Here is a 27,112-nt window from a genome sequence, read left to right as displayed (position 1 = left end):
ATATTAAGTAATGTTTTATGTTCATTAATTTGAATATGTTAAAGTACCTTTGTATCCCTGGAATGGGACAAACTTGATCATGATATAAAATCTACTTAATGTGCTGTTGAATATAATTTGCTAATATTTTTTCAAGAATTCTTCATCTATTCTCATGAAGAACTTTGATCTATAGTTTTCTTTCTCTGATTGTCGCTCTCTGGTTTTGTATCAAGATTGTGCTGGCTTTGTAGAACACATTAGGAATAGTTTCCACTTTTTCTACTTTCGGGAGTAATTTGAGAATTGGCATTTCTTCTTTAAAGGTCTACTAGAATTTAGCTTGTACTGGACTTTTTTTGAAGATTTTTTGTTATGGCTTCAATCCAATTGACAGTTATTAGTCTGTTTAGCTGCTCTACTTTCTTTATGAGCATAAATTAAATCTCAGTCTGCTAAAATCTGAATTAGTCATATAATTCTTAAATTAGTTATATAAAAATAATTTTAGGTCAAGAACAAACTTCAGGGAACTACTGTTTAAAAACATTAAAATTTAGGAGATAATATTTTGAAGAAAAAATCCATCTCTAACAAAGGTGAAAAAATATAAAGCACAACTCTCCTGTGATCTCAGAAATTTAAGTTCAGAGAGTAATTATGATTAAACCAAGTCAATTTTTTAATCAAGATAGAAAATTAGAGTAGCCCTGCCTTTTTAATAATTTTACATTCCTTGATTTCAGCTACACATGGTCAAAATAATTCCAAAGATAAAAATGTATAATTTTAAAACAGGGCACCATTCTGGGTAGTGCAATAAAATATCATACAAGTCTCACCCTATTCTCTCTGGGATGTGAATCCTCTTTGTAGAGAGGATTTATGCTGAAAAAATGACCCACCTGCTAGGTATGTAGTAGCTTTTCTTTTTTTTTTTTCTTTTTTAAATTTTGTATTGTTGAATTATATTCACACATCATATTGGGGTAAAAAAACTTGTGTGGACATGCATGTATACATCACTCATTTAGCCTCTACCCAATTCCCACCCTATCCCCTCCCCATCTCTCCTTCCCTTGCTTGGCTTAGTGGTTGACTGAATAAAGACAGTTCAAGGAAGGAGAATGACAGGCCTATATCTCTGACGTACTTGGATGCCAAACTATTATGCAAAATACTAAGGTAGGGTTCATCACAGGGATTCAAGGCTGCTTCAACATACAAAAATCACTCCATGTAATTCATCATATAAACAGAATCAAAGGCAAAAATCACATGATCATTTCAATAGACGCTGAAAAAGCTTTTGATAAAATCCAACATCTATTTATGATAAAAAAAAAACACTGCAGAGAATTGGAATAGAAGGAACATTTCTCAACATCATAAAGGCAATCTATAATAAGCCCACTGCCAACATCATAATAAATGGTGAAGAACTTTAAATATTCCCTCTAAACACAGGAACAAGACAAGGATGTCCATTATCACTTCTCTTCAATATAGTACTAGAGACTATAGCCAGAGAAATAAGGCAAGGAAAAGAAATCAAAGGAGTACAAATAAGAAAAGAACTCAAACTTTCACTATTTGCAGATGACATGATACTATATTTAGAAAACCCAACAAACTCAACCAAAAGGCTTATAGAAACTGATCAACAAATTCAGCAATGTGTCTGGATACAAAATCAATCTTAAAAATTCAGAAGCTTTTCTTTTTATTAGATGGGTGTACAGATATTTTATGGCTCATGTTAAATTAAGTCTTATTTTACTTAATCAATTTTCCAAAGTGCAACAGTATTAAGGCTGGCGTTTTTTGATACACAAAAGAGAAGTTTTAGGATGCTTCTTTTAATTTTTTATATTTTAATTTTTTATTTAAAAATTATATTGGTGCATTATAGCCATACATTTTGATGGGATTACAAAATGGTTGAAGCATACATGTACACATCACTCATTGAGCCCTTCCCTAATTCCATTCTTATTTCCTTCTTCTCTCCTTCTCATGTTGGCTTAGTGATTGACTTTGATATGTTTGTAAATGTACATTCTGTATATTACAGAATTTCCCTCTTCCCCTCTTCCATTACCTCACTGTTTCTGCCTCCCAAGTACTGGGATTACAGTTGTATACCACCATGCCTGGCTTTATTTGTACTTACTTATATTCTCATTTCTCAATATTTACAGGACACTTCTTTAAGCTTTAAATATATTATCAGAGCCGGGCGTGGTGGCACAGTTTGTAATCCCCGCACTTGGGAGGCAGAGACAAGAGGATCACCCAGATTCGAAGCCACCCGTGCTGGTTTAAAAGACCCTGTTTCCAAAAATAAAAAAGTATAAAATAGGTCTGGGAGTGTAGCCTGGAGGCAGAAGGGCTTCTAGGAACCCCAGTACCACAAATAAATAAATAAATAATAAATAAATAAATAATCAGCAATAAATTATTACTATAATGTAAAATAATTTAAAAGAAATTTAATAATAAATATAAGTGGAAATTATGCGACATTATACATTGGTAGGGAGTAATTTAATTGTGGGGAGAGAAAATAAATAGCATAGATTTGAACAATGGTCTTTTCTGGTCAATTCAAACTGCTTTTCAAATTTTGTGTATAGTAGAACCCATGTGTATAATTACAAAAATCATAGCACTTATATTTTAGTGCTCAATAGCAAAACTGTTCAAGCAACAAGCTTTCCCTGGAATTTAGCAATGTGTGTGTGTGTGTGTATGTGTGTGTGTGTGTGTGTGTGTATGTGTGTGTGTATGTATTATAATACTGTATATATCTCTATATAGTATTATATATTATTGTATATAATATCTATCTATCTATCTTCCTTTCTTCTCTTCTAAATTAACCAAAGATGCACTACAGTATAGCTCCTGGCTCCTCTTGTTCCTGGCTGACCACTCTACCTTTCAGTAGATAATATCAATACCAACTGTAGAGAGCTGATTAAAGGTAACTAATATAAATTTTCCCCTAGAGATAAAATATTACATTTTGAGGCACTTAACCTCTCCTTTCTTTTTCTGTCAAGATTTTTCACCCCCATGAGAACATTTAAGCTCAATTCCACATAAAGACTTTTTCTTTTTTTTTTTTTTTTTTTTTTTTTTTGGTGGTACTGGGGTTCCTGGAAGCCCTTGTACCTCCGGGCTACACTCCCAGACCTATTTTTACATTTTTATTTGGAAACAGGGTCTCCTAAGCCAGCGCGCGGGGCTGGCTTCGAACCTGCGCGATCCTCCTGTTTCTGCCTCCCAAGTGCGGGGATTACAAGCGTGCGCCACCACGCCCGGCATAACTTTTTCTTATTATTTACTTTTCTGCTTTAACTCTTCTCTTTCATATTACATATTAACTTGTATTTCTCTACCTTCAAATACAGTCAGAAATGAAACATTTTTCTCACTTTCCAACTTCAAATTTTACTCTATTTTTGTCCTATCTGATTCCCTTCGTAGCCGCCTAGCTCTCTGTTTCTTTCTGTTCTGCTGTCTTATTCCCAGTTCAATAGTGTAACATTCTTAAAGAATTCATCCTTATCTTTTCTTGTGGTCCGTGTTTTACCTCAAATATTTAATTTAATCTTTCAGCTCAAACTTTCAACTTAAGAATATATCTACTACTAAATCTTTAAGATAAGGCAAAACTCTTAATTGATTGGATATTCCACTGACACTTTAAATCTAGCTTGTCCAAAACTGAGCTTATCACTTACCATTGTTAGCCAATTTTCAACATAACATTTTCATTCTCAGCTTTGGAATCAAGAAATGATCCACTGTTTAATACTAGAGAAAACTATTTTTCCATTATTATCCACACCCCCACATTTTAAATTACACCTGACAGATTCATCTTTTTTAAATGTCTTTCTCATATCCTTGTAGTTCTGACACTTAACTTTCTGTGAGTTATTTCAACTTTCTTTACTTCTCACTTTTATGAGATAAAATTGAACCCTTATGCTGTCACATATTTACTATTTTATATTTTATTTATAACTAAAATATCTCAAATATTGTATCTTGATTTCTCCAACTGACATCTCTCTCTTTCATTGCAATATAGTTTGTTTACATTTAAACACACATGAGTTATAATAGTACCTTCTAACGATTAGATTTTATAACTTTTGAGTGAACTTACCTCTGTGAATCACAGCAAAAAATCCCTGCTTAGCTTCTAGCTCATTTATCCAGCATTATTTCCTACCATTTACCTCTGTGCTGGCTAGAGTATAGCGCATTTATTTGTTTTTATAACCTTGGCTAGTTGCCTATCAACCCACCTACATTTAAAAAAATATTGATGCATTATAAGTACATCACAATGAGATTCAAAGTGATTTAAACAGCCGGGAATGTAGCGCAGTTTGTAATCTCAGCATTTGGGAGACTGAGACAGGAGGATCACAGTTCCTAGACAGCCTCAGCTACTTAGTGAAGTCCTTTGCAACTCAGTGTGACCCTGTTTCAAAATAAAGAATGAAAAATAGGGCTGGGGGCACAGCTGGGAGGTAGAATGCTCCTGGGGTCCATTCTCAGTATCGCAAAACAACAACAAAAAAAGTGATACAAACACACATTCATACAGTACTTGCTGTTCTTCCCTCAAGACCCACACCAACCTCATCCCCATACATGTTACTGAGATTGGTAGTTGTATTTCATAAAGGGACATGGCATTATTTGGACTGTTTTCTTCATCAATTCTTCTTTTCTCTCTTCCCTCCTTGATCCACTGCTTTACTGCTATTTTAATAGTATCTTTTTATTCATTCTTATTTTCTCTGTAGGTTCCACATAGAAGAGAAAACATTCTACCCTTAAATTTCTGAGAGTGACTGATCTCACTTAGCGTAATACTCTCTACTTCCATCAAATTTCCTGCCAATGACATATTTGTTCTTCTTTATGTTTGAGTGAAATTCCACTGTGGATGTCCTCTACATTTTCTTTATTCATTCATTTCTTAAGGAACACCTAGGTTGGTTTCATTATTTTTCTATTGTGAATCATGCTGTTACAAACATAAATATATGTGTATCACTATATTATTCTGCTTTGTATTTTGGGAAATATATGATAGAGTAGTATACCTAAAAATATGATGAAGAATTAATATTTAGAACATATAAATAACTCAATATTAAAATATTAACTATTGGCAGGACATGGAGGCTCACACTTGTAATATCAGTACTTGGGAGGCTAAGACATGAGGATTACAGATTCATGTGCAGCCTCAGCAAAATTGCAAGACCTCAGAAAACTAGTGAGACCGTATTTCAAAGTTAAAAAATAAAATGAGGCTGACTGCAGGTTTAGCTTGGAGGTAGAATGTCCCTAGGTTCAATCTCCAGTACCAAAATTTAAAAATGTCAAATGAATTGAATAGATATATCTCAAAAAGATATATTACTAATACATATAAATAAATATATTAAAATACCCAAAATCATTAGCAATAAGTGTAATAAAAAGATGTGCTTCAATTTTATGTTACTTCAGTTAGAATGGCAATCATCAAGAATAAAACTAATAAGTGCTGGTGATGATGAGGAGATTATAAAGTATTATATACTATTGGTGAAATTATAAACTAGTACAACCATTATAAAAATCAGTGTGAACGTTTATGAAAACACAAGAAATGAAGCCACCAGGAATGGACCCAGCTATACCACTCTTTGATAATTTCTAAAAAAGTAAAGTTAGAATAGTATAGTGATGCTTGCATAACTATGTTAATTACATCACAATTCAATGTAGCCAAATTATGGAACCAACTTAGGTGTTGGTCAACAGATGACTGGAAAAATGTGCCTTATACACATAATAGGGTTTGTATTTAGTAATACGCAAGAACATACAACATCAGCTGTTTAGTATGACTGAAATTTCTGAGTCATTTAGAAAATTCATCATGACAGTTTTAAGAAATTCAGATATTTACAAGGTCTGGAAGTGTAGCCCAGAGTTAAAAGGGTTTCCAGGAACTCAGTACCACCAAAAAAAAAAAGAAAGAAAGAAATATTCTACAGATCTTTTTCAATATATATTACTTCTTTTTATTTTGGGCTATTTTCTTCTTAGTATTTTACATATTTTTTTTAAGCTCTGGGGATGAAACCCAGGGGCATTTGACCTCCAAACTACACCATCTTCCCTATTGTTTATTCTTTATTTTGAAACAGGTTCTCACTAAATTGCAGAGGGCCTCACTAAGTAGCTGATGCTGGCCACAAACCAGGATCCTCTGGTCTCAGTCTCCCAAATGCTGGGATGACAAGCGTGCGCCACCATGTCCAGCTACATAATTTTTATATTAAGATTTTAGTTGACTGAATTATATTATCTGCCTTTGAAATGGATTACATTTTCTTTTTAATGAGAAATATTAGATCACTTTGATCATGTTGAGGTTTATTTTATGTTTTGTTGTTCTTGGTCTATATAATTCTTTGGGCTCTAGAGTATTGTCCTTACACCTATGGCTATTTGACTGAAACTGCAGAATGAAGATCCAGTATAGGGTTTTTAACCTCTGCATCTCACCTGAACATTTAGTCCAGTGATCCAACACCTCACCCTCACAGAGGCTCAAACTTCTGTCATTTCAACCTGAAAGCCTGAAGAAGTAACCCAGCTACCACTTGGAGGATTTTCAACTCCAACATCTCTTTTAGGAAAAAATGTAACTTCTTAAAGATGTGTTTATCTGTGTAGACAAGTAATTTCTTTTTTCCATTGTATTACTGAGCTTTACTTCATGCATACATAACTTTGGAGTGAGCCAAAAGTTACAAAAACTTTGCTCATATTTGGGGATGTATTTTTTTTTCTTTTTTGCAGGTGTGGGGATGGAACTCAGGGGCATTTGACCTCTGAGCTACACTCCCTGCCTATTTTTTATTCTTTATTTTGAAGAAGGGTCTCACTGGGTTGCATAGGGCCTCAATAAGTAGCTGAGGATGTCCTTTACCTGTGATACTCCGGTTCAGCCTCCCGAATGCTGGGATTACAAGCATGCGCCACCATGCCCGGCTTGGGGATGTACTTTTATTTTTATTTATTTATTTGTTTGTTTGTTTATTTATTTATTTATTTATTTATTTATTTATTATTTGCGGCACTGGGGATGGAAGCCAGGGGCTTTCTACTTCCAAGCTAAACCCCAGCCCTATTTTTTATTATTTATTTTGAAACAGGGTCTCACTGAGTTTCAGAAAGCCTCTCTAAGTAGCTGAGGCTGTCTGTGAACCGCGATCCTCCAGTCTCAGCCTCCCAAATGCTGGGATTACAAGCATGTGCCACCACGCCTGGCTGGGAATGTACTTTTATATCTTCTATTTCTCAAGGTTATGTCATCAAAACTTAATGTCCTGTTTTTTAATTTAAAAATCAATTTTCTGAAATATATATATATATATGCATTGTAGTCATAGATAACAATAGAATACAAGACTTGTGAGGATATACAAGCACACATCATCCAATTAGCTTTTATCAAATCCCCATTCCATTCCCTCCCCCTCCCTCAATTCCATGCTTGATTGTTGATTAACTTTCATACATTTGTTTACATACATCATGAGTTTTAAAGAGATTCCATCCTCACCCATCCAATCCCCTCTGACTGGTCACCTTAATTGCTCCACTATAGGGCCCTTTCTTCAACTAGATCTCCTCCTATTACCTATTTTTTCCTAGTTTTTGCATATTAGGGAAAGCATCTTTTTTTATTTTCTGTGATATATCTCTGTGTATGCCACATTGTAAGTTCTGATCCCACTCTCGAAGGCACTGGCCTGGCCACCCAGCAGGCTCTGATGCTGGCCTCACTGGCTCCAGCACAGCCCTTGCCTCATGGCAGGCCCCATCCCTGCCTCGCTGGCCCCGGCACCAGCCTAACCCCTCGGCAATTTCCCATACCGGCCTTGGATGCCCCAGCACAGGCCTTGCCTCACAGTGTGTTCCGATCCCAGCCTCACTAGCCCTGGCACTCGCCTCACCCCTCGGCAGGCTCCGATCCCAGCCTTGGAGAGCCCAGCACCAGCCTTGCCTCAGTACAGGTTGCTATCCTGACCTCGCTGGCCCCAGCACCAGCCTGACCCCTTGGCAGGTTCCGATCCTGGCCTCGGAGGCCCCTACACTGGCCTTGCCTCATGGCAGGCTCTGATCCTGGCCTTGCTGTCCTCGGCACCGGCCTCACCCATCAGCAGGCTTCGATCCAAGCACCCTCTTCACACAGCATGTTGTCCCAAGTTCCCAAGCATGTGCAGTGGTAGCGTTCTGCCTCTGGGGTTATTTCTTTAAAAGATCCAGGTGTGTTGCATCAGATATCTGCCTCTCCTAGGTACTGGCCACTGACATTGCCACTGCCTCCACCATCTCAATTCTTTCCCAAACTCTTTTCCCACACTTCATGTTGTCCAGTATTCCTAAGCATGCATGACGGTACCATTCCACCTTTGGGGCAATTTCTTCAGAAGATCAGGGTGGGTTGTATCAGATCTCTGCCGCTCCGAATACAAGCCTCCACCGCCACCACACCTGCTGCTGCCAATACTGCCTTCCTCCTTGGTCTCCACTGAGCTCCCTCCTTACAGATGATGTCCAGTAATCATAAGTATGTAAGAAAGAAGCAGTCCCCCTTCACAGAAAATTTTTCCAAAAGTTCCAGGTCAGTTGGTTATGTTTTGTCTGTACCTCCAGAATCCTGGCTACCGCTGTGGGCCATCTTGACCCCTCTCCAATGTTTTGCCTTTTCTTTCTTCTTTTTCTTTCTTCTTTTTCTCTTTCTTCTTTTCTTTTCTTTTTTTCTTTTCTTTCTTTTTTTTTTTTGAATAAGGGAGACAGTATGTATGGTCTGAAGAGGTTGTGGGATCTGGCACTCGGTAGCAATGAAGTTTTTCTCCCTTCCAAGAGCGGAGTCCCACAATCTCCCCGCGCAGAGCAAAATCTGCTACTCTAAGCACATGACTGCCTAGCACAGCACAACAGCGCTGAGTTCCTCGGTACCCGCAGCTCGGCCTCCCTCCTGGCACCAGGCCTTCCTGGGAGCGGACTGGGCTGCCCACCCCCAGCCCAGCTCTGGGCCTTCCCAGGGGCCGGCTGGCCGCCTGCCCCCAGTCTGGAACTGGGACTGACCGGCCAGGCTACCCCAATGTCCTCTTAATGTAAGTCTGCTGCTTTCTTTTTTTGCACTTTCTTTCCCCAAAATTCCAAACGATAATATTAATAGGGACAAAGAACAGTAACATGTCTTCAAGAGGGGCTCAGGGATTTTAGCTCCACATTATTGATCAATTTTTTTAAAATTGTATAATTAATCATTTACTCCTGAGTCTCACTATATTTTTAGAGAAAGTATAATTTATCTAACCCTCACAAAAGAAAAATATTTACAAATTTTAATCAACCAAAATGAATTATTAATTTTAATAATAACTTTCACATGTAAAATGGTTTATAATTTTGTAATTTTTTTTTCTCTCCTCATACAGGAGCCAAGAATTGGAAAGCTGTCTTACATTCATAACATGCCATCTTTTTTTCTTTTTGTGAAGGTAAAGTGAAGTAAAGTGAAATTAGTCCAAATGATCTTTGATGTTCACAAATAAAAAATTTGGTATTGTGAAATTGATAAAATAAAAATATTTTGAGTAGACCCTCGGCAACTATGCTATCTGTACTTTTGCAAATCATAGTTTGACAGAATTGTATCACTCTTACCTTGGAAATAATAAAGCCATTTGATGCTCTAAAATTGAATTGAGAAATGGCAACCTCACAAATGTAAACGCCTTGAGTTTGAAATCTGGCTATATTATTGATGAGATGCATGCCTCTAGGAAACCTACTATATTTGATTCCATCTTCGTGACTATAAAACTTTTAAAAATTTATTGTGATTAAGGTAAATGATTAGGTAAAATTCCTTGTAGATTCCTTTTATATTATGTAGGTAGTGAACAAATTTTACATGGACCTGAATAACCAAACTTCCTCAGTGAGTGTGAAAATCACTTTTTTCTCTTAGTAGTACTTTCAGTGGTATTTTAGGGTCTCACTAAGGTATGGAGGGTCTCATTAATTTGCTGAGAATCCACAAACCTGGGATTGTCCTTTATCTGCTTTTAGTATTGGGATCAAAAGTGCATGCCACATTGCCACTCACTTAAAATGAAAAAATGCATTCCATTGAGTAAATAATTACTTAAATCATAAGTTTTCCACAGTATTTGTGCTATTAATTTAATTGTTATTATAAATTATGAAAAATTTACTTTGGGTTCTACTTTGTTGTCTTAGAAGAGTCAATAATCATCAGTTTGATTGAATACTAAGTTCCATTAGATCAACATTATATTTAGAACTTGTATCCTTATATATTATGTTCCATATTTTGATGTGCTTATACCTTGCTTTTCAGTGAAACCAGAATATTTTCACTGACAAATGCCTGTGTAGGTTCATGTGAGTACTCTAAACTAAAATTTTATCTGAGAAAATTAAAGTCAGTAAGAGAGAATTTCTTTCTTCTAAGTTTATTCCAGCATTTGCATACTTTATTTGGGGGGCCTTCCTTGTTGTCAAAGAAGATATAAAATATATAAGTACTTAGCATTCAAATTACTTTTCATTGGCCCATGTCAATAATTGTTTTAGAGAACTTTGGATAAATAGCAATAATAAATTACTGCACCCCTTTGAAGTAATTGAAGTATTGACTTTTTTGAGTTGCAATTATTTTTGATACAATCTACTTCTATTATGCTACAATTAATCAAAGGGCTTTGTTTAACTATTGCTGTGCTGATTATTCTACCCATTCTTGTTTTGAATATAGTTCTCAGCACCGTCACTTCTTCCCCAAAGGGGTCAGGTTAGTAGGAAAGCAATCACATGCCAAACAAAAGAGAAGCAGGTGTCCCATTGTAAAGAATTATTTGTTTGATTTGCAAAACATTATAATTTTGAAGCTTTACCTGAGTACATAAATCAGAGAGATGAATGGAATATCTGCTCACTGAAAAGAATCTTTCATCCAACAGAGACACCATGTCAGAGAGTATTTATCCCATCTTAAAATGAACAGTTCCTTAGAGAATAAAAGTATAAGTTGGTTTGATTAGAACTGGGTTTTAATGTTTTGTTCTCAGTCAGGACTTTCAAAATCTCTGATATATTGAAATAATCATTGTTCTTAGGGCTTAAGATAATTTATTGTGTGTGAGATCTGCTGAGAGAGAGAGAGAGAGAGAGAGAGAGAGAGAGAGAGAGAGAGAGAGAGAGAGAGAGAGATTTTGTAGCAAGATGTGTTTTCTACAGAGCTAGGGAGTCGGAGACTGATTGTTTGGGTCACACTCTTATATAGCTCCCAATTTTTTCAGTGATAAATTCAAATTTGAGTCATGTCAAGTGGTATATGGAAAAGACCAGGGATACATCAACTTTTTCTGTAAAGGGCCAAGTAGGATATATTTTAGATTTGCTGGTCATGTAGTCTCCATCACAATTATTCTCTGCTATTGTAGCACAAACATAAATGAACATGCATGGCTGTGTTCCAGTAATATTTTGTTTGCATAATAAGTCAGTAGGCCAGATTTGATACATGGGCCAGTGTTTACTTAACCCTAGCATACACATTAAAAGTGGCAATAAGTTTTATTCATGTAAAGAATTATTGGGGCACTCTAAATTTTAATTATTTTAATGTGTATCATGTACTTCAAAAGAAAAAAATGAGTAACTTTTGTACATCTACTTTGGCATACATGGTCTTAAAGTTTTTTTCATTATAATATTCTTTCATAATAGCTTTTATGTCCTCATGTGTGATAGCCAGCATCACAAATGGCAGCATCCTGAAGCAATGACCCTTGTGTAGTCCCTTTCCATATTGAATTAAAACATGTGGGATAACATAAAAAAGTGTTTTGTGGCTGCCTATCCCTCTGGTGATGGCTTGCCTTCTTCTCTGAATGAGAATTTTTTGGTTTACCTACAAATATCTCTTGAAAGAAAGCCCATATTCTATCTTGAATGTATATTATTATTATTACTATTGTATTGAATAAGACAATGGAGGAAAAGAAGGAGAAAAATTGGGAAGAGAGAAAAAAGGAAATATAGAGGAGAAAAGAAGGTGAGGAGAAATATGGAAAAGGAATGTGTGAAAGAAGAAAGTAGGTGGTAATCACTCTTTCATTCTCTCTCTAAGCTCTTTTATTGGTGATAAGTAATGCAAAGCTGAGTGTGGTTGTCTATTTTAAATATATTAGTAAATTAATTAAGAAGAATATCTATGCTCTGGATTTACTTCCAATACATTATTAGGGCTAATTAAAATAAGTAGGCACTTGCTTAATTTTATATGTTGAGTCATTTAATTAGTGGCCTTTATATTTTGTTATATGCATGAAATTAGCTGCTGTGCACAACTCTTTCTTACCTGATTCGTATTATGTATATAAATAGTAAGTCTTACTTTCTATTTATTTTACACATTTGGGAGCTAACATTTTTCTTGACAATTTGCTTTAGCACAAGAAAGAAGTTGTAAAATGTATTTAAATATATATTTAGGATGTTCTGAATAAAAGGTTAAGCAAATATGTCTTCTCAATTTAAAAAAAATTCATACACACATATTTTATACTTGTTCTATTTCCCCTGGTATAAATAGAAATATCAAAGAGTTTGCCAAAACTTATCACGTAATTAATATTTCTTGAGATTAGAGCTTCCATAAGTGTGGATATGTCTTAACTGCTCCATAAACTATCATCAAGGTAATATTAGTGTTTGATGATTTTAAGGAGTTACCTAAACTCTCATCAAGGTATTCAGATAGCTCTAAGTTAGTTTCTTAAAATATTTATTTATAGAGTATTTTAATCACTATGTAATTTTTATTTTTCTTACTTTTATTTTGATAAAAGGTGCTTTATGCTGCATATTAAAAGTATTAAAATAAGTATTTGATGGTTGCAAAGTCATATAGTTTTTATAGAGTCACTCCATCTTTAGATTTTTTGATAAAATTAAAAACTGATATGACTATAAGGTGTTATAGACACTAGAAAAAGGAAGCATTCATTCTATAATCCCCAATCCCTGAATATTAACACTTGAAATTTCATGTTCTCTGTGCTTGCTGTATACTTTCCAGGCTTTTAGAAGAGGCATGTATCTGAAACAATTCCTTTTCATCCAAACGGCTGACAATTTTTAATTTTTTTTTTTTTTTTTTTTTTTTTTTTTTTTTTTTTTACCTTGAGCTGCTTAGTTGCAGAGTTTCTTTAGTTTGAATTTTCTGGAATTATTTCAGTCATTCTGAAACTGAGCATAGCACATGAGACCAGTTAGGATATTGTATTTCTCTATAAAAAGGAATTTATGGACAATATTTTCTCCATAATGACACAAAAGTTTAAACTTTATTTAGCTTTTTTATAATTTATCGGTGCATTGCAATTCTACATGATAATGAGGTCGTCTGTGTAAAAATATACATAAACATAGTTCTTATACTATTTCCCTCTACCACTCCACGCCTCTTTTTCCCCTCATATAAGTTAGTAGGATTGGTAGTAATACATTCACACATTGCCATAGGATTTTTAAACTGTTTTCTACCTCAGCTTTCCTTCTTCCCTTCCTTAACTCTTATTCCTAACCCCCTTCAACTACTGTACCAATACAACTGGGGCTCACTAAATAGCTGACGCTGGCCATGAACTTGTGATCCTCCTGTTTTAGCCTCTCAAGTGGTAGGATTACAAGTGTGTGCTACCACGCCTCGCTTTGGATACATTTTTAAATAAATTTGTTCATACTCTCTTTCTTCTCTCCTTTATTTTCACTCAAGATTTGAGTTGTGCAATTCCATATATATATATATATATATATATATATATATATATATATATATATATATATATTCCAGATATACTAAATCGTTTTATCATTGTAGAAAATTATAACCAAAACACAGTTAGAATTTTATTATTATAGTAAAAGAAGGAAGTAGACGGGCATGGTGGCTCATGCTTGTAATTCCAGTAAACTTGTGAGGCTGAGAAAGGAGCATTTCAGGTTTAAAGCCAGCCTCCACATTTTATTAAGATTTTAAGCAACTTAGTGAGAACTTGATTCCAAATAAAATATAAAATAGGTCTGGGTATGTAGCCTGGAGGTAGAAGGTCCCTTCATTCCATCTCCAGTACCACACAAAATGAGAAGAAAGTAACAAAATTCTGGAGCCAAAATAATTTATAATATAAGTAATTACAATAGTACAAATAGAAAAAGTTAAATAGCTTAAAATTTTGGTTTTCAATTAGGTTTTCTTTTTAAAAGGCATCCTATGTAATTAGTTCTTGATTAGATTTTTTCAAAAAATCTTCTACTTAGTGGTTAGGTGTTCATTTGTGTACTGTGGTTTTTAGCTATCTAAATAATTAATTATTTGATAAATATAAAAATAGAGATATCAAGCCATGTAGGATTAGAGTTAGCTAACTCACTATATCATCAAATATATATCCAATTTATTTCAAACACTATAAAGAATAATTAGATTTGAAATTAGAATGAATGGGGCTTGAAAACCTCTGACAATTTCTCATACTATTTTGAGGATGTATTCAGCTTAACATTTGAGAAAATCCAACTTAATATGGGATTAGATTAGGAAATTAATTTTCTCACATATAAGAGAGCATGCAGCAATGAGGAAATGTTGACTTAACTCTCCAGAATACTCCTGTAGGTTCTCGTTACTCATCACACACACGCGTGCGCGCGCGCGCACACACACACACACACACACACACACATACACACACACACGATGTCAGCATCTACAAAGGCAGCTTATTTCTGTTCTCATTTAGTGGCGTGCAGGGCTATTTATTTAATTGTGAGTTGAAATCCTTTCTTTAATCTGGTTGAGCTAACAAAACTCAATGGGTTACCTAGGGAAATGAAAAAGATCAGTTTTAGTTCGTATATTTCAGTTATCTCATAGTATAAACTGATCTATTCAAGGAACACACTGGTTTTAAACCCTAAAATCAAATAAAAGTGTACAGAAGCTCTTTCTTAAGATTTGTATACTTAAAATATTTGTTTTATACTTGTATTGATGCATTTTAGCAGACAAGAATCCTTCTACTCTTTGAGTTGGCAGGTAAATAAGCCTAGGTCTATCAGAATTTCTGGTCAGACTGCTCAGCATGAATTTCTCAGGGTGTGCTGTAACCTCTGGGGAGTAATTACTCTCCAAATGTTTAGCAAAACTGAGCTGAAGTAGCTGACAGGAAGACCTCACACTTAGCTAAACTGTATTGGCAATGCTGCCCGGACAATAAGCAATGCCTCAAGAAGAATCTGACGGTGATGTAAGTGGAAATGTAATGGGACTTGGCCTACTAATGATTGGCACTCTTTTGTTATAGCTAGTGTAACTGCTGGGAATTCAGTTTGAACTTTTTATGCATCTTTGTAAACAATCCTGTTCTAGCAAGTTAGAGAAAATCTATTTATGAAATTGGATTGGAGTATTTTAGTATGCTTCACAAGCAATCTGTTACTGGTTTCTCCAAGAAAATGTTCTTTAATTGAAAGCAGTTAGCTCTAAATGTAATGTCACACCATGGTAGGATCTCACCCATCCAGTGACCACATGTCCTTGACACAATGTTAAGAAACTACAGAAAAGAAAACCCACTGAATCACTGAAATAGATGACATGCATGCTTATGTTGTCATTACCTAGTTTCATTAAACATATAATTTGTATACCACAACCTTCATAGTTAAACTGTGCCCCAGTTCAGAATCCACAAGAGACAATTGCTTGAATTGGAAGAATTTATTAAACTAAGATATTAAGATTTTTTTATATTTTTTGGTGCATTACAGTTTCACGTCATGTATGTACATGTGTGTACTGTTTTAATATTCAAAATAATTATTTTGTTTTTAATTTAATTATTTTGTTTTAATATTCAAAATAATTTAATATTCAAAATAATTGCTTGAATTGGAAGTTGGAAGAATTCACTAAACTAAGATATTAAGTTTTTTATATTTTTATTGGTACATTATAGTTTCACATCATAATGTTCATGGTGATATTTTCATTTGTCATAAGTGAATGTACATTTCTTATTGTGTCCCAATCAGAACTTCTAAGTTTGGAGTCTGCCATGTTCTAACAGCATCTGCTAAGGCTCTGTAAGATTATTGCCTCTAGGAATTCATCCTTCTGTCCTGTGAGTACTACAATGAACTTCTCATGTGCAAAGAAACAGTTGTAAAACTTCTCACGAATCAGCTTTCAGTTGCTCATAAGATATTTTAATCCTTATGCTAGTAAAAATACCCCTATTTTTAAAATGTGCTGTTTCATAACAGACATTAAAATTATATATTTTTGGAGTGCTAGGAATTGAAATCAGGGACATTCCACTTCTAAACTATACCCATAGCCCTTTTTTCATAATGTATTTGAAAACATAGTCTAGCTAAGTGGCTAAAGTCTTCCCTAAGTTGCTGAGGCTCACCTAAAACCTGTGATCTTCCTGTCTTAGCCTTTTTTTTATTAGACTGGTTTATATATACAATCAAGATATGAAAGAGTTACTAACTCTTTATGAAAGACTATCAGGCTACATCTCTAGCTTTTCATTTTTCTAATCATGAGGTTACTGGGATTTTAGTCTAAGTTACCCTGTTTTATTAAACAGTAAAATCTTGAATTTTGAAGTGTAGTTCATCTAGTTAGTATTCTAAAGGAGAGAAGAGCTATGAGAGACACTCTTAGTAACTCAGCATCTCATCCTTGTACTTGCCTGGGACCATAGTACTTCAGCCACTCACTTGGTTGAGGAACTATCAGATATTCTGTCCTGATTGAAAAGTACAATTCAAGTAAAATCTCCCTATAAAACTCCTCTCTAACAATTTAAAATAAAGATACTCTTAAGGTTATTGAATAAGCATGAAGCTAGAATGTGATTCATATTACAAGCTGTACAATAAGAGATTGTGAGATGGAAATAACACTCACCCTTTCATATTTCCAGCAGAAGCCATTTTATATATTTCAAAATAAACACCTTTTAGTCCTCAAGTGAGAAGACTTGAAGTCACCACCACACAGCAGCAAGAAGTTTTAAGTTTTCTACTATTTGACAAATTCATTTTTATAATAAAAATAAATCTAGAAATAAAATACATAACAATGATCTCTCGATAAGGTTTATTCGCCTGACATTAACTTATATAAAATATATAAGATCCTATGAAGCATCTTTACAAATGAATGCAACGTAATAGAATTTTTTCAACTGTAAGTATTTGATAATGCCTAGTTCTGAAATTCAGGGTGCATGGCCACTAACTCCTTAACACTTAGCCTAGGGCATTTTAAACAGCACTGTAAATTGGAATGTTTTATAGCATTGAAACATACTTGACAAATAATACATAATTATATTTTAAATGTATTTTTCTCTGCAAACAAATAGAAACTTATGGTTCTCTTGTGGACTCAAATAACTAGTGTTAATCTAAATCAGCCATATGAAACAAATTCTGACATTTTAGTGTTTCTAGAAAATAACATAACTATTATGCAGTTTTTTAAATTTTTCTATTCGCTCTGCTCATTTTCTTCTGGGAAAACACTTTTTCTTTGTAAACTTGAGCAGCCTTAGTGAATCTAAATTGTTACTGTGGTAAATGTACCTCATTTTTTTCATTCATTTTCCAAAATGCAGGATGTCATTTGCAGGAAAATGGATGAAACTCAAAAATATTATTCTAAGTGAGCTTAACCAGTCACAGAAAGTGAGGGGTCATAAGTTTTCATTGATATGTAAAAGCTATAGAGAAACTAGAAAATAAAGAGGACTTCAATTAAATAAGAGATACACTAGTGGAATGGAGGAGGAGGATTTAATGAAGGAGTTCAGGAGAAGAAAGAGGAAATATTATGATAGAAACAATACAAATAATCTTTTTTCATGCATAAAATTATTTCTATCAAGGTAAATATTATCTAAGACGTCAGAAAGTATGAAGGAACCCAGAAGGAAACACTCAAGAAATGCAATGTCCATATTTTTTTTAACTCCTAAACCTCTCCAAGATGTATAATTACAAAATACCAATTAAAAATAAAACCTACAGGTCATGTTGCTTTATGCTGCCTACAATGTTAGCAGAAGTTTTATAAAATCTGAATTACTTTGTTTCTTTTTTATTGGTGCATCATAATTATACATCATGGGTTTAAAATAATAAAAAACATATGCAAAGAACACTTTGTTTTCCTCCAGATTCCACTCCCCTCCCCTCTTTATGTGTTATAAAGATTGGTAATAATAACATCATATATGGACATGGCATTATTTGAATGGATTTCCTTATCGAGATTTCCTTTCTCCCTTCTCATCTCCATCCCACAATTCCTTTCCACTGTTATACTGGTGGCTTGCTTCACTTATCTACAGTCCCTTTTGTTTCCTTTTTATTTTCTCGATAGTTTTAAACATATGAGTATAAACATGATCTTTGACTTCCTGAGACTAGCTGATTTTTCATTTAGCATAACTTGTCTAGTTCTATCTATTATCCTGTGAATGACACAAATGTGTTCTTCTTTATGGCTGAGTTACTTTTTGTTGATGCATTCAGCTGCAGTATCTGTTGATTTCAAGACACCTGACTCCTACTGCACCCATTTTTTCTCTAATTATCACCACACATTTGCAAACACAGAGAATTCAAGTCTTAAAAGTAATATAACTATTTTACTGTTAAACTTCTAGAGCCAACACAATGTTGACCAATTTCATTCCTTAGTTAGAGGTAGCTTTCATATATATCATATATTTTGTTTTTTTATTTATTTTATTTTTATATGAAATATTAAAAATGGCATACATGCAGACTGTGCTTGGTGCCCTCTCCCCTTCTCAATTCCCATTCCCCCCTCCCAACAATGAGTGGCCAGGTTAACCATGCAACATTCATACTTTCACACATATTTGGATGTAGCTCCTCCATTAATCGAACTTAGCCTTCTTCCTCTCCTATCCTTTATGCTTGCCACTCTGAATGGGGTTAGATGGAATCTCAGCATAGTTTTGATTTGCATCTCCCTGATGGATAATAATGTTGAACATCTTTTTATGTATCTACTGTCCATTTGTATCTCTTCTTTTATGAACCATCTATTCACTTCAGTTGTCCATTTCTTGATTGGATTATTTGTTTTACTAGTATAGATTCTTTTGGATAAAGGTGCTGTAGGCTTTCCCTTTAAGTTCTTGATAGTTTTCTTTGATGAGAAAAACCTTTTTACTTTAATGCTATCCCACTTGTTAATTCTTGCTTTAATTTCCTGTACTTTAGAGGTCTTGTTGAAAATGTTACTGCCTGTGTCTATATGTTGGAGTGTTGAGCCTTTGACCTCCTCTAATAACTTCACAGTCTCTGGTGTAATTTCTAAGTCTTTATAAGAACTCAACCAAAAAAACGACTGGAGCTAATTAACCAATTCAGCAAATTTTCAGAATACAAAATCAATCTAAAGAAATCAATGGCTTTTCTTTATGCCAACAATGAATCCTCAATGAAAGAAATAAAAAATCCATTCATTATAACCTCAAAAGTTCCTATTAAAATGTCAACAGCATTCTTCGTAGGCCTAGAAAAATCATTCATAAACTTTATATGGAGAAATAAAAGACCCAGAGTAGCCAAAGCAATCCTCATCAATAAGAACCGATAGGAAGCATCACAATTCCAGACTTTAAGTTATACTGTAGAGCAATAGTAGTAAAAAACAGTATGGTATTGGCACAATGACAGGCAATCTGACCTGTGGAATAGAATAGAAGATACAGAAAGAAACCCACAAACCTATAGTCAATTGATCCTTTACAAAAAGCCACACTTATATGCTGGATAAAAGACAATCTTTTCAACAAATGGTGCTGAGAATACTGGTTATCCATTTGTAGAAAAATGAAACTAAATCCTTACCTATCACCATGTACAGGAATCAGCTCGAGATAGATATATAATTTAAAAAACTACAGTTACATATGATTTGTGGAATAATTACTATGAAACACCAAACCATCTTTCCTTTTCTGATTACCATATCTAACCTAGGTTTAGTCAATTACTTAGGTAATATGTTTTAAGTAACTGACTTATTCTTCCCCAATTTTTTTGTATTGAGGAATAAGTATTTTTATATTCAAAACCTATTTTCCATCTTATAAACCACTTTGATATTTTTGACATTGATGGTATTTATTTTGTATGTATCTCCACTTCTGGCATCTGTAATGGTCTAAAATGATTGATTATTGGTCTGTTTAAAATTTTATTTTTTCATTTAATTTCCATTTTATGACATGTAAAGAACAGTCCATATTTGCTCTCCAACTTTCCTCTTACTAACCCTAGAGAGTTATAGCTGAGATTATTTACTTTAAAGCCTAGTTCCCCATTTTTATTCATTTCCAGAGCACTTTATTTTCTATCTCCTTTCATCCTCTGCCATTTTGTTGACTTGAGTCTCTATTTCTCACTGACTTACTGAGCATTTTCCTTGTAACTACAAAGCAAATGCCCACTGAAACATCACTCAAAGTACACAATTACTAACTTTTGTCCTAGTTATTGAAGGAAGCCTCAATAAGTATTCCCTAAGCCACTGTCACTTTAACAACAAACTTCAATAAATATGCTGAACCATGGTACAGAAAAATAAACTAGCATCATCTTTCTGATGAGCCATAATTCAGCTTATACATAAATGTAGCTCTTGAGATTCTCAAATCTGAGCCTAAGACTCCAAACTTTAAAACACTTCTAAAGCACTATTAATACTAGGAATACAAATGATTCAATTTTTATTTTTTTCTTTTAAACGTTTATTGGTGCATTGTAGTCATACATCTCAATAAAGCACAAGATGTTATAGGCATACATGTACCCAGTACACTGGTCTTCCCCAATTCCCACCCCATTCCTTCCCCTTGCCTTCTTTTCATGTTTGACTTAGTGATTTACTTTGGTATGTTTGTGAATGATTTAGATTTTAAGACGAGTTCTTTCCACTTGGCAACTACCACACTTATGGTAACTAAATAGGCTGTTTTAGTTGTATTAAAACACGTTTTTCCCAGAGACTGGTGAGTCACTTCTGAAGCTCTTTTTTCTTAAAAATTATTTCTATGATTGAAAATAGTACTATCCAACTGTTCTTCATATTTTGGTATTAAAATGGAGCAACCATCAATTTGGGAAATCAAAGTCTTCTTTATAATCAAAAACTCTAATGATATTAGATACTACACATCTTTTTCTAGGGTCTAAGCCTTAGCATTTCAGAGTCTTATAAATAACTTTTAAATGCCTTTTTAGGCAGTTTCCTTTTCAGCTAACTTTCTGTAAGTTACAAAAATTTATATTCTCAGCATGTTTTAGTAGTGCTCCTGAAGACTTTTCAGTCTTATTAAAAACTCTAAGTTTTTGGTGATGCTGAATTCTGATCCCATGCTTAAAAGTACATGTTGGTCTTAGAAATAAATCATCTTCTGATATTGATTTAATTGCTCAACTTGTATAATAATTTATAACATAATTTTATGGATAAATCTTGATGGAGGCAAAAATTCTGTGTTTTGACCTTTGAGTTTTGAGAATCTTTATTACCTAATTTTACATGATGCTTTTTTCCTACAGCCAGAGTTTAGACTAAGTATGTTTTTATTTTTACTTGACCATATTTGATAATATCATACTACAGTTTTCTATTTATCTATTTTAACATTAAAAGGATGATAGGAAATATTAGGGATGAGATACATAGGGCTTTAAACATCTATTTTCTGCTGGACTAAGTCATTTAATTGTTTTAATTGAAGCTGACAACAAACCTGTGATGCTGGTGATATTTTGCTCTTAAAAAATCTAAGTAACTATAAATAATATATATGTGTGTATTACATACATTTATTTACAATTGTAAATATTATTAATAAAGAAACTAAGGTAATACAGGGTTAACAGAATTGCCTAAGTAACATAACAAATAAAAATTTAAGAAAAAATGCACAGCCAGAGAATCTGATTCCAGAGCTTACCTTCTTATTCTGTAAACGAAATGAAACTTCCCAGCCTGAATAATGTGCAAAAGCTAATCAGGTATTTTCTGTTATTCAGAGTATTTTGCCAGTATTGTTATCTCTTTCTGTTGTTTTCTTTAAATGTGTTTGATAAACATCATTTTTAAATTAAAAGTGGTTCCAAATAATTTGTCCCAATTCCTGAATATCAATATTCAAACAAAGTTTCTGGAAGATGGTGAGAGAGGAAAGCAGTGCAGTTCAGTCATGTTCATGCTGACACTCACTTGATCTCTATTTGCCATGAAAACAGTGTCTTGACAAAAAAAAGTAAAAAATGAACAAAGCAATAAAAAGTTTAAAGTAGATGAAAACAAAGCCAGAAGACAGTAAAAGAATAGAAAGATACTCCACTCACCTCCCCTGGAAAGCAGCTGTGACTGTGGGAGCCAAGGCAGCAGCATCTTGCCAAACAATGCCAGGACTACAGTTCCTGCAGTCTTCAGAGACCCCTAGCAAAAAGCCAACGACTTGATGGGAAGTAAGCTGCTGCAGCTCAACAGACTTGTAAGTGGTTGACTCCTTGCTTCATGCTCTACACAGATCATATTGCCCCAGACTCCCAGCTACAACCCATGGCCACAGTGGCTGAGCTTAACTCATTCTCCAGAGACCTGGAGAGATATTTAACAAAACTGTAATTGAACTAGCCATTTCCATGGGAGTTTGTCCAATACAGACAGAGCAACTTACTTATTAAGTGATAGATTCATTGGGCCTGAGACTTTGCAGCTCACCCTGGAAAAGCAGTGAGTAGAGTCTGCTATTGGACACAGAAGAGTAACTAATTAGCAGACAGCCACTAGGGCAAATCAGGCAAATAGATCTATAGTCCACAGTGCACTGTCTAGGGATGGCCACAAACCACCAAACTGTGCATACTGGGAAGAAATCAAACCAACACAGCCCAATCTGGAGAACACAGACCCCTAAATATACTTTGGGTCTGGTCCTAGTGGCTCACTATCTATATGGGTGGGAAGAAACAGGTTCAGGGGTTATGGAAAGCATAGAGACCCATGCTTACAATGGATTCAGCTCCAGTGATGCTGGTTTCCTACATAGACAGAGAGAGACTGAGGGATCAGAGCTGTGGAGAGCTCAGAGATGCAGGCTTGCAGACACCACACTAGGATGCCAATCATTAAAGGAAACCAAAAAGTGAGGCTACAAACTGACATCATTGCTATAGGTAAAAGAGCAAATGAGAGTGCTCGGAACATGCTCAAAATCCTAATACAGAACTTGCTCTTTAACTGGCTGAAAGAAGCACAGAGACCCAGGAGGACTTCAAGTCTGCTCTGTACTGATATATTTGTAAGTTTGTTTTGTTTTTTCATTGTTGTTTCATTTTATTTTGTTTTCTTGTGTTTGTGCCTTTTTATTTGCTTTCTTCCATACCTCTTACAATTTTTTTTTCCTTTTTATATCTACTCTCTTCTTTCTACATTCCTTTATTTATTTAGTTTGGTGGTGCTTGGGTTCCCGGAAACCCTTCTACTTCCGTGCTATACTCCCAGACCTAATTTATATTTTTATTTGGAAACAGGGTCTCTTAAGCCAGCGAGGCTAGCTTCAAACCTGTGCGATCCTCCTGTTTCCACCTCCCAAGCGTGGGGATTACAAGTGTGCGCCACCACACCGGGCTTCTTTCTACATTTAAATTCTCATTTCTATTTGCTACTTCACCCTATTTTTGCATTTACTACTTCAGCACCACCCTTTTTACTACACATTCACCATTAAATAAAACTCAATTTTCCCTTGTATATACCATCTGGCACCTACAGAGTAAGGGAAAGCTATCAAAAGTAACAAAGAAGCAAACTTAAGAAATCTTAAATCATGAGAAGGAAGAATATCAATGAAACAATGACCTCCCATAACCCAACAAAAAGAGAATCGGCCAACACAAAATTGCAGAGATCACCAGAACAAATATCCATTAAATTACCAAGAACATTCCTCACAGGCATAGAAAAATTAGTTGTAAAATTTATTTGGAACAACAAAAAAACAACAACAACAGAATAGTCAAAATAGTTATCAGCAACAAGAATCTGGTATCACAATACCAGATTTCAGACTATACTACAAAGTTATAGTCATAAAAACCAACATGATGTTGACACAGAATCAGATACATAGACCAATGAAACAGAATAAACAACTCGGGAAAAAATCCACACACTTAGAACCAATTGACTTTTGACAAAGGGGACAAAAACATACTCTGGAAAAAAGATAGCCTCTTCAATTATGGTTTTGGCAAAACTGATTAACCATATACAGAAAAATGGAAATAAATCCCACTTTCTCACCTTGCACAATAGTCAGTTTAAGATGAATCAAAGACTTAGAAATCATACTAGAGACCCTGTACCTCCTTGAAGAGGTCATTAAGTCCAACACTTCAACAAATAGGCACAGGTAAAACTTTTTTGACAAAGCCCCAAAGGCACAAGAAATTAAAAAGGAGGATTAATATGTGGGGTTGCATTAAACTGAAGAGACTGTGTACAGCAAAAAATACTATACAGAATCTCAACAGAGAACCAACAGAATTGGAGAAAATTTTGCCAAAAACTCTTCCAATAGAGAACTAATATCTAGAATATACAGAGAATAAACAAATATCACAATCAAAAATGGACAAGTGAACTAAATAGACACTTTAAAAAAATTTAAATGACTAATAAATGTATGAAAAATGGTTTAATATCATTAGGAATCATATATATATATATATATATATATATATATATATATATATATATATATATATATATATATATATATATATATATATATATATTTATATATATATAATTATTACCCTGAGATTTCACCTAACTCCAATTAGAATGATAATCATTAAAAACTCAAACAACAAGCCAGGCATGGTGTCAAACACTTGTAATCTCAGAATTCGGGAGACTGAGACAGGAGAATCACAGTTTGATGACAGCCTCAGCTACTTATTGAAGCCTTCTGTAACTTAGTTAGATCCTATTTCAAAATAAAGAATAAAAAAAATAGGGCAGGGGATGTAGCTTGTAGGTTGAATGATGAATGCCCCTGGATTCCATCCCCATACCTGAAAAAAAAAAAAAACACTCAAACAACAACAAATTCTGGCAAGGGTATGGACGGTGTAAAAGGGAGAGATCTCTTGTACATTATTGGTGAGGTTGCAAATTAGTGCAACCACTTTGGAAAACAATATGAGAATATTGTTTTAGAAGAATGGGAATGAACTTACTATATGATTCAGGAGTACCACTTCTGTGTATCTACCCCAAAAATGGAAACTAAAAATACCAAACGAATGCATGCATATCTATGTTCATAGCTGCACAAATCACAATTGCCAAACTATGGAATTAGCCAATATGTCAAGAAACAGATGAATGGGTTACAAATGTGTGGGATATGTATTCAATAAAATTTTACTCAGCCATAAAAAGAACAAAATTATATCATTTATGGGGAAATGGATGGAACTGGAGAACATTATGCTAAGTAAGATTAATCAGTTATAAAAAAAGTAAAAAATTAGATGCTCGCCCTAATATGTCGAAGTTAGGGAGAAAATGGGTAATAGTAGGTATTTTAAATAAAGAAGAAGAAACCATAAATTAGCAAATAATGTGAAATAACTGAGTGTGATGAGAGGGAGAAAGAGAAAAATGTCCTAATGCACATGATGTGCATTCACAAACATATCAAAGTAAATCACTAAAGCAAGCATGAGAAAAATGAAGAGGGGAGGGAAGGGGTGGAAGTTGGGGAATTGCTAAGTAAGTGATGTGTGAATATGTCTCTGCCATCTTATACTAATTAAGATATATGACTACAAATCACCAATGAAAACTTCAAAATAGACCATGTACATAAACTCTAAACCAGTTATATAGGCTGTAAGGTGATATGACCTGGTATAGTATTTTTTTTAAGAAAATGAAGTAGAAGCCCTTAAATATGAATACAAAACCCTACCTGGCATACTGGGAGCAGTTCATTATTTTCCCAGGAATTATTTGCTTCACTGATACTTCCAAAGATCTCCAAGGTATCTACTCAATTAAAAAGAATTGATGTAAATTGTACTTGCTAAAAGTCTGAACCAGTATAAGATCATCTGATTTTCTATGCTGTGACTCTTTGCAGTCATATTCTGTGTTCACATGTGTAATTCAAGTTCTACTCAGAAGTGTCCAGCAAGTCCTTTTTTCCAACTCAACAATTTTGAGTGTTAGATGATCACAAACTGTATAATGTAGTCACCAAATATCAGAAGCAGATTATATAATGTTTTAACTTAGCATGAATTTATCACATAATAGTACTAGCATTCCAGTGAAAACTTATTTTTTCTTTTTTTTTTTTTTTGCAGGTCTGTAGATGAAACCCAGGGACATTTGACCTCTGATCTACAACTCCTACACTATTTTTTTATTCTTTATTTTGAAACAGAGTCTTATTAAGTTATGGAGGGCCTCAATAAGTAGCTGAGGCTGTCTGCAATCCATGAATCTCTAGTCTCAGCCTCCTGAATGCTGGGATTACAAGCATGCACCACCATGCTTGGCAGAAAACTTATTTTCCTAAATATTCTCCTTTCTGAAATACGACTCTCTGAAGACAACTCAAATGATTATTTTTATTAAAGAATATAAGCCAGGCATGGTGGCACATGTCTTTAATGACAATACTTGAGAGGTACAGACAGGAGAATTGTAGGTTCAAGACTGGCTTCAGCAGCTCAGCATGGCACTCAGCAACTTAGCAAGACCCTATTTTAAAATACGAAGGGAGCCAGGCATGGTGGCCCACACTTGTAATCCCCTCACTTGTGAGGCTGAGAC

The sequence above is a fragment of the Muscardinus avellanarius genome, assembly GCF_963383645.1.
Source record: "Muscardinus avellanarius genome assembly, chromosome: 1".
NCBI lineage: Eukaryota > Metazoa > Chordata > Mammalia > Rodentia > Gliridae > Muscardinus > Muscardinus avellanarius.
This window is presented reverse-complemented; position numbering follows the sequence as displayed.